At 38.1% G+C, this 7,956-nt stretch overlaps 1 pseudogene; it reads right to left on the bottom strand.

Annotated features, from left to right (window-relative positions):
- Nucleotides 1–6,442: 6,442 nt before the first annotated feature.
- LOC150065481 (ADP-ribosylation factor 1 pseudogene) lies at nucleotides 6,443–6,994 on the bottom strand (annotated as a pseudogene).
- Between the last annotated feature and the right edge of the window lie 962 nt (nucleotides 6,995–7,956).

Raw genomic sequence — 7,956 nt, forward strand, 5'->3', positions numbered from 1 at the left:
AGACTCTGCATACACTGTCTACTGCCACAGAAAAAGCCCAGAGATATTATAGAAAAAAAATCCCATAAAATGCTGGCAAGATTCTTAAATGACAACGTTTTTCTGAGTAAGCAAGGTGTTTGTTTTGTTTTGTTTTTCCCACTGCCTCTGGAGTGATTCTTCTGCAGGTTTATCAGGTGGTAGACTTTTCCTGAAGTGGAGAAATGGGTTTCTGGAGGGAGAAGGATTTGTTTCAACTTGTACACTGGTTAATGTCTCTAATGGTGTTGAGAGAGGGAGGTAGGTGGATAACAGGACATGAAAAAAAAAAGGCTGCCTTTCTTGTGCATTCTAAACCCTGTCACTTAAGGGCATATGCCTAATTGTTGCTCTTTCATGCGTGGGTGCCCTGTTTGTTGAAAGTGGTGGGAAAAGTTGCCAAGAGATAAGTTCAACTGTTTCTGAGAATCCTTGTATGGTTCAGTGTTTATCTTCCTGGTACCCTTCTAACATCTATCCACTTGGAGCTGAGCAGCTGTTGCCTGATGCATGTAAATAAAAGCTTTTAAACATGTTTAAAATATGTTGTTTAGAAAGTACACATTGAGGATGCCTTTCTAGCATTAGGAAATCTATAAGAAGGAAAGGCAACTTTATCATTGACAACTACTAACATTCATTGTTTATTGTGTGTCTGAGATAGTGTTACATTCCCTCTGTATTGGCAATAAAGATTATAATTAAGTGGGCGTTCCCTGGAGGCTTCCGACCAACTCAGAAGCATTTCTCCATCTCAGATTTCAGCTGCTGCCTTCTCTAAGTGAGAGTTGGAAAAGCAAAATAAGACCTTTGAAGTTATACAATGCCTGATTTGTCTTGGTTCAATGTGTTGTAATAGAACCAACATTATAGCAGGTATCAGGATAATTCATGTTAGAAATAAGATAATTCCAAATATCAGGGAACAGAATGTGCCCTGCCACCCTTGTGGTCAACTACTTTCTTTATTGACTAGAGATAGAAGTGACAGAGACAACTGATTAGCTGGATGGCAATATCAAAAGGACTATCCAGCTATTCCATTTTATCAAAACAATAATTAAAAACTATGCCCTTTGTTCAAAATAAAAAGTTCATATATTCTTTTATCTCTTCACCTGTGATCCCAGCCACCAATCTCAAGACCCCTAACAATGACAGCCAATCTTTGTGTGTGTGTGTGTGTGTGTGTGTGTGTGTGTGTGTGTGTGTGTACAGTTATATGTCAGGTAGTGAGAGTTGACATCAGGGTTTCACATTCATTCTTGCATAGTTTTGTCCCTCAAACCTGGGCATCTTATCTGTACTTGAGCGACAGCTCCACTTCCTACTTCATTGTTTAATTGGAGACAAGAACCTCACCCTCAGTCTTTTCTTGGTCTGGGTTTGGACCTGAATCTTTAGAGATCTAAACCTTCTTTCTGAGTAGCTATGATTATACATACATCTAGTTACCAGTCTGATTCTTCAATGCATGTTTGAATAGGCAGCCAAAATTTGAGATCCACAGACTAGTCATAGGGAAATTATGGCCTATCTACTAAATGTGTACCTTTGTTTGGCTAGGAAGCCATTGTTCCCACAATTTATGCCGTGAAGAGTATTCTTCTTTTTTTAGTGTTTAGATTTTATTATTTTGATAAAAAATAAAAAATAAAATTTACCACATTAAAGTGTGCAGTTCAGTGACATGAAGTATTGCCAAATACTATGTAATTGAAATTCTTATTGGTAAATACTTAGAGGAATTCAGTTCATACTTAAAGAAAATAGACTGGAACTAACTGATGGAAATATAAGTTCTGAAATTGCATCACTGAAAATATAAATTGACAGTTTTAACTTCCAGAAATCAACCTTATTTCTCTTGGAGAGGAGTGTTTTTATGCCCCTTGGGGCATGCTTGAGCAGATAAGAAAAAAGATACAAAAATTACTACTTTTTAATAAAATATTTTTAGTATAAGATACAAAAGAGGCCTATTAGGATTTTTCCATGGATATGTGGAATAGAAGTGTACAGACTTAATTATTCTGTCAGTAAACTTGATAAAACTCCTTGGGATTTTGTGTAGTGTCCATCTTAAAAGGATTGCCAGTTTTCTAAAATCATTTAGCTGGGTTGCAGTCCATTGCATGTGTCTTTCAGCCTTGTATATGCTCGATGCACCCTGAGGCCATCAGATTACTTGTTCTGTATTACGGGCTGGGACCTAAAAGGAAAATTGCTGAATGAAGATAACTATTTTAGAGGCCTCTACATTCAGACCCATTTCATACTAGAATCTAAGACCGCAAAATGCCAAATACCAACTGATCATGTATTGTTTAAGACCTAACTAAATCCTTTAATCCAAAAGTGTGAGTTTAAAAAAAAAAACTAAAAGAAATCATCACTTCCTTAAATCTGATTGAAGGTTGAGAGGGATCAAGAGAAATTTCAATAGAGTGGAATCTGGTCCCTTGGAAAATAATGAATAAAGTCTGGAAGAATAGAAAAGAAACTGTGCTGATTAGCTCCCCCTGTGGAGAAAGTCTCTGCCACTTGGTTTCCTTTGATGAGATTACAGGCTACTGAATCTTATTCCCACCAGGAAGGTAGACATGTTGAAAGAACATCCTTTTAAGTAGATAGGGACGAAACCCTCATTCTTGGGAAAGCACACAATTTTACTGTCTGGAATGGCTTGATCAGATTTTCAGCCTTAAGATCAGAGCTTTGAAACCAAAGATTTTGAATCAATCTAGTATGATATGAAGTTTGAATTTCCTTTGAATTTGTAATAATTCTAGACTGCCAGAGTCACTAGTTCTTTTATTTTGATAGGATTCACTATCAAGGTAGAGTGGAGGGATCACAATTGTTTTTTGACTTTGAGATTTTTGCAATAATATTTACTCTTGTTTTCTTATTTCTCATTCCTAGTTAATTTTTTGTCTAGATAATGTATATAGGGGTTACAGTTACATTTGTCACATAATAGGTGCATTACTTCTAGTACATTGATCCCCTTGTCATGTTTTTGTCTCCGTTTCATTCCCCCCACCCCTCCCAATCATCTTGTTTTTCCCCTTCTCTTTTCTACTTCAAATAAACAAATAAACCAAGTAAATTTTTTTATAATGGTGGATAGCAAAACTTAATAATTTCTGTTCCCTTTCTTTTCTCAAATCCTCAACTCTTGCCACACCCACAAATAGATAATTATATTCACAATTGAACACACTCTAAGAAAGAAGTCCTGTTCCTGACTTACAGTCTTTTAAACCTTCCTTATGATTAGTGTTGGAGAACCTTCTGGTTAACATATAATTTGTCTTAATACTTTTAGTCTTTAAATTCACCATCATTCATCTCCTCATTTCTCTGCTCATCTGAACCTCAGTCATTCTCCACCAAGCTTAAATTCTTTCATTACCTTCAACTGATAATACTCATGTAAAGGTATGAATCAGGTGGGACCATAAAATCTCTGTCAGTTAAAAGCAGATGAGAATGTACAGTTCTTCTAGCATACTGTCCTTTTTAAAAACTTATGGACATGGGAACTGATATGAAAGGCTGTCATACTGTACATTGCAAACAGCCTTTTAAATGTAATCTTTAAACATACTGTCCATAACACTATAAGTATGCCTGGATCAGTTCTCCCAATTGCAGGCTTCTTGATAGAAAGGTTTACCATGTTGTCTATGTTTTCCAGAGTGGTGTGTGCATATATATATATATATATATATATGTGTGTGTGTGTGTGTGTGTATATATATATATATATATATGGAGAGAGAGAGAGAGAGAGAGAGAGAGAGAGAGAGAGAGAGAGAGAGAGAGAGAGAGAGAGAGAATAGGTTGCTCTAAATGCTGTCACATAGAAATTTCTACAAAGGAAAAATGTATAATCTTTATCATATAATATGGTATAAAAAACTTCCTTTTAATAGCTATATATATATATATATGCCAGTCCTGGGCTTAAGCTCAGGGCCTGAGCACTGTCCTTGGACCTTCTCAAGGCTAAAGCTCTACCACTTGAGCCTCATCACCACTCCTGGCTTTTTTTTCTATGTATGTGGTACTGAGGAATGAAACCCAGGTTTTCGTGCATAGGCAAGCACTCTACCATTAGGTCAAACTCCTGGCACCTTAATAGCCATATTTTAAAATTTATATAGCTACATGTGGGTAGTGACTGTTCTAGAAAACAGTATAGCTTTCATTCATGTGTTGATTTATGGGAGTGAATAAAACCTAGGTACATTTATTGGCTTGGTCTGTCTTTTAGTATTGTTGAAATTAGAATAATGGAAGTTCAAGATGGAAGGGACAATCTTATTTCAATTAGTAGTACATCTAGGAAAGTGAAAATGCCAGTTCAAGGCTGGGAGTGTGGCATATATATATACTATATATATATATATAGTATATATATATGAAATTGTGTTTTCCTTCTTTGTCATAATGTTTCTGGAAACATGCTCAGAGAAAGAATCAGGAAGAATTGAAAGAGAAAACAGAAGACAAATTAATATTTAGACATATTTAAGGATATATAATATATACCAGGATATATATAATGTGTATGAATAATTTGCCGAGAGAAAGAGGAAGAAAAATAGACAGAACACAAATGAGGATAGTAAATGAGAAGATAAACGGAAGTCATAGAATAATAGAGGAAAGAATAAAAATTAAAAGCTCATACTTTAATCCATGAGTTTCTGTGTGAAAGAGTTTTTTCCTTTGGAACCAAAACAATATTACTGTAATAAATCAAGGACTACTTCATAGGTATATTCAGGACCTACCCAAGGAAGCGAGGTTAGTGATTACTCAACCATGACAAAGTCCTTATACTAATACATTACATTCCTCAAAATATTCAAAGCACTCTCCTTGAATGGACATGACATGTTAGCAACTGGTTCACCAAATAGAGATAACAGTTTCATCTGACTCAAAGTCTACATGTAAAGCCTTCATTCCTCCTTGTCTGTTGATCCTACTTTATTCTAGATCTGCTTCTTCGTCTGCCACTGCTTGAAGACAGGAACTTCGAAGTCTATTGTTTCCAAAGAGAACTCACTTTTCCCATGGATTTAGAGTAATTTTAGCAGCTCCAACAAGTTTCTTAAAGAAGCAATTTGTTTGGGGAATGCAGCTTATCATCAAGAGAAGCCACTCCTTTCTAAAAGCTAGGTGGTGTTTAAGGACTGCTACATTTTTTTGTTGTTGTTTCATAGTATCTTGTGTTTCATAGAACTGAAGGAAAACTAAAGCTAACATTTGTAATATCATTATCTGTAGTGTACATTTTGTCTCCTTGTATCTTTTCCCATGCTATTAGAGAAATGAAACAACACAGAGATTTTTCTGACTCTATTTGCTTTTTTCTTTTCTTTCTCTTTTTTGAGATTACTAATTGTGTATTGAAAGCAGTAAGAGGTTCCACGACACCAAATAAACCAATTCTGAGGTTTTCTCAAGATAAATTTAACAGCTCCAGCTTCTTCAGTGTTTATCAAAATACAAAAAAAAAAAAGTAGAGGTGGCCTTTTTCGATGGAAAATCGGAGCCTTGCAGGCTGAGGGAGGAAGCTCCTTCACACATGGAGATGGGGTGCTCTGGGACTGTGCATGTGAATTGGACCAATCCTCTCAGCTTGAGACTCCTGCAGATTAGACCCAGGCCTCAGGCCAGCATTTGGAACAGAGGCAAGAACTGGGAACAGGGGCTGCTGCTAGGTAGGCCACGGGCCCATCAAGGATGAAGCCATGCCCTGGGGCCCTGCAAAACCCCTGCCAGCCCGTAGGTGACTATGTGAGCCCGAGTACTAGCACAAGGCTATGGGATGCAGGTAATCCAAAGACAGGTGAGTCACCGGGCTCTACTGTGACCCTGCAGCGGATGTTGCTTTGTTCCTCACCGTCTCTCCTGTTCGCTAGCTGAACTGGTGGACCATCATTCAGATGGTTACTGCAAAAACCTATACTAGGCATAGTCTCCCTTCTATGTGTTCAAGTGTTCTGCTTATATTTTTAACTATTTAAAAATAATGCACTGAGTTCAGGTTAAAAACCAACCACCAAATGGATTCCAATCCTGATCTACAGCCCACTGGCTCCTGGAGACCAGGTGCCCACATGTCCAAATCTCTTCTCAGTACTGACAGTAAGTCGATTCTTTTTACAATAATAAAAGCTGACTAATGTGGCATAGGAGTACCAGAAACTGCCTCGGTGGAAACAGAAACTATTTACGTTAAATAAAAATCTGGCAGCAGGCGACGTGTGCACATGACATGCACAGCACGTTGTGATGTACACTGCGACCAATCCATGGAGACAGCTTCTGGCACTCAGGACCACAGACTGGCATGTTTGCCACATGAGAGGAAAACCGAGGGCGGAGAGGAGGCAGTGAGGGTTCACTTCTGGTTCTGGAGCTGATTGGACAGCTAGTCCAGTCTTTCCTAGAGCCGGTCCCCGCTGGTGGCACAAGTGGTCTGGATGTAGCAGTTCCTGTGGCGTGGAGAGTGCAGCCCCAGCTTGTCTGTGATTTCGGCAGCATTCATGGCATCGGAGAGGTCCTGTGTATTGGCAAACACCAAGAGGACAGCATCCCAGAGCGCATCCTCAGCCAGCATCCGCATAAGCTCTTCCCGGGCCTCCTTGTCATTGCTGTCCACCACGAAGATCAAGCCTTGGGGGCTCTGGAAGTAGTGGCGCCACAGTGGCCGGATCTTGTCCTGGCTATCCACACAGTGAAGCTGATGCTCCTGTATTCCACGGTCTCCACATAAAAACCTGTGGTGGGAACGGTGGTCACGATTTCACCCCAGCTTCAGTTTGTACAGAATTATCCTTTCTCAGATGCATCCAGGCCCATCATGAGGATGCGCATTTCTTTTTGGCCAAAAAAGCCCCAGAAGAGGTTTGCAAAGATATTGCCCATGACTTGTAGACAGGTGGAAGCGAGGCTGGCCAAAACCTCAGCAGCAGCTGCTCCCAGGCAGGCGTTGGTTTCTCTCCCACAAAATGGCGCTCAGAATATGTGTTTTCTTACTATAAGGGTTGTTTAGGTGTAGCAAGCTATTCGTTTGCATCTTCAGCGTTACTTCATACTGGTTTTGTTCTCAAAGTCAGACTCATAGGATCCAGAGCTCTCTTTTCCTTACTTGCTTTCTTCTTCTGAGCACCTATATTCTGTAGTAATACCACCACTCATGTCATTGCTCTCTGAAAGCAGGTTCTATTTCCACAGCATCAAACATTTGTTTCCCTGCTTTCTATTTCATTGCCTTTACAAATCCAAGAATTACTATTTTTTCTTTATTGTTACAGGTACACGCTACACATTGCCTCTCCATGCATTATTCTGAAGATCGCAATAGATAGTGTTCTATAGCTCCAAAATTTTCAATAGTGATGTAATTAAAAGGAAGGAAAGGAGAAAAAAGAAGTGAGAACAAAGAATAAAGGAAGATGTAGAGGAAAAACAAGAGAAGAGATGAAGCTGACAGATGACAGTAGACCAGACAATAAGGCTGAAACATTTCGCCATGTATAAGATTTCAACATAAGGTAATGATAATAATTCATCTCAACAGGAAATTATTTTATGTAATGGTTGTGAATAAAGCTTCTAAAATATTTATATCAGATTTTTGCCTATCAACATATACCAAAATGAATTCCAAGTTAAAGCAGAATATTAAATGTGAAAAAATTCTTTAAAATAAAGGACAATATCAGAAATAATTATTTAATGCTAGGATTATGAAGGTATTGTACACATAAGTAAACATAAAGGAAAATATATAAAAGATTAAGCATAACATAATCACTGGAAATTTCAGAAATATAATCCGTGATGAAACTCAACTAGCCAGCTAGAAAAGAGAATTTCTATGACACTAATCATAGAAACTGTGAGTGTCTT

This window comes from Megascapheus bottae, chromosome 3 (genome assembly GCF_031878675.1).
Source record: "Megascapheus bottae isolate mThoBot1 chromosome 3, mThoBot2.hap1, whole genome shotgun sequence".
In the NCBI taxonomy this organism is placed as follows: domain Eukaryota; kingdom Metazoa; phylum Chordata; class Mammalia; order Rodentia; family Geomyidae; genus Megascapheus; species Megascapheus bottae.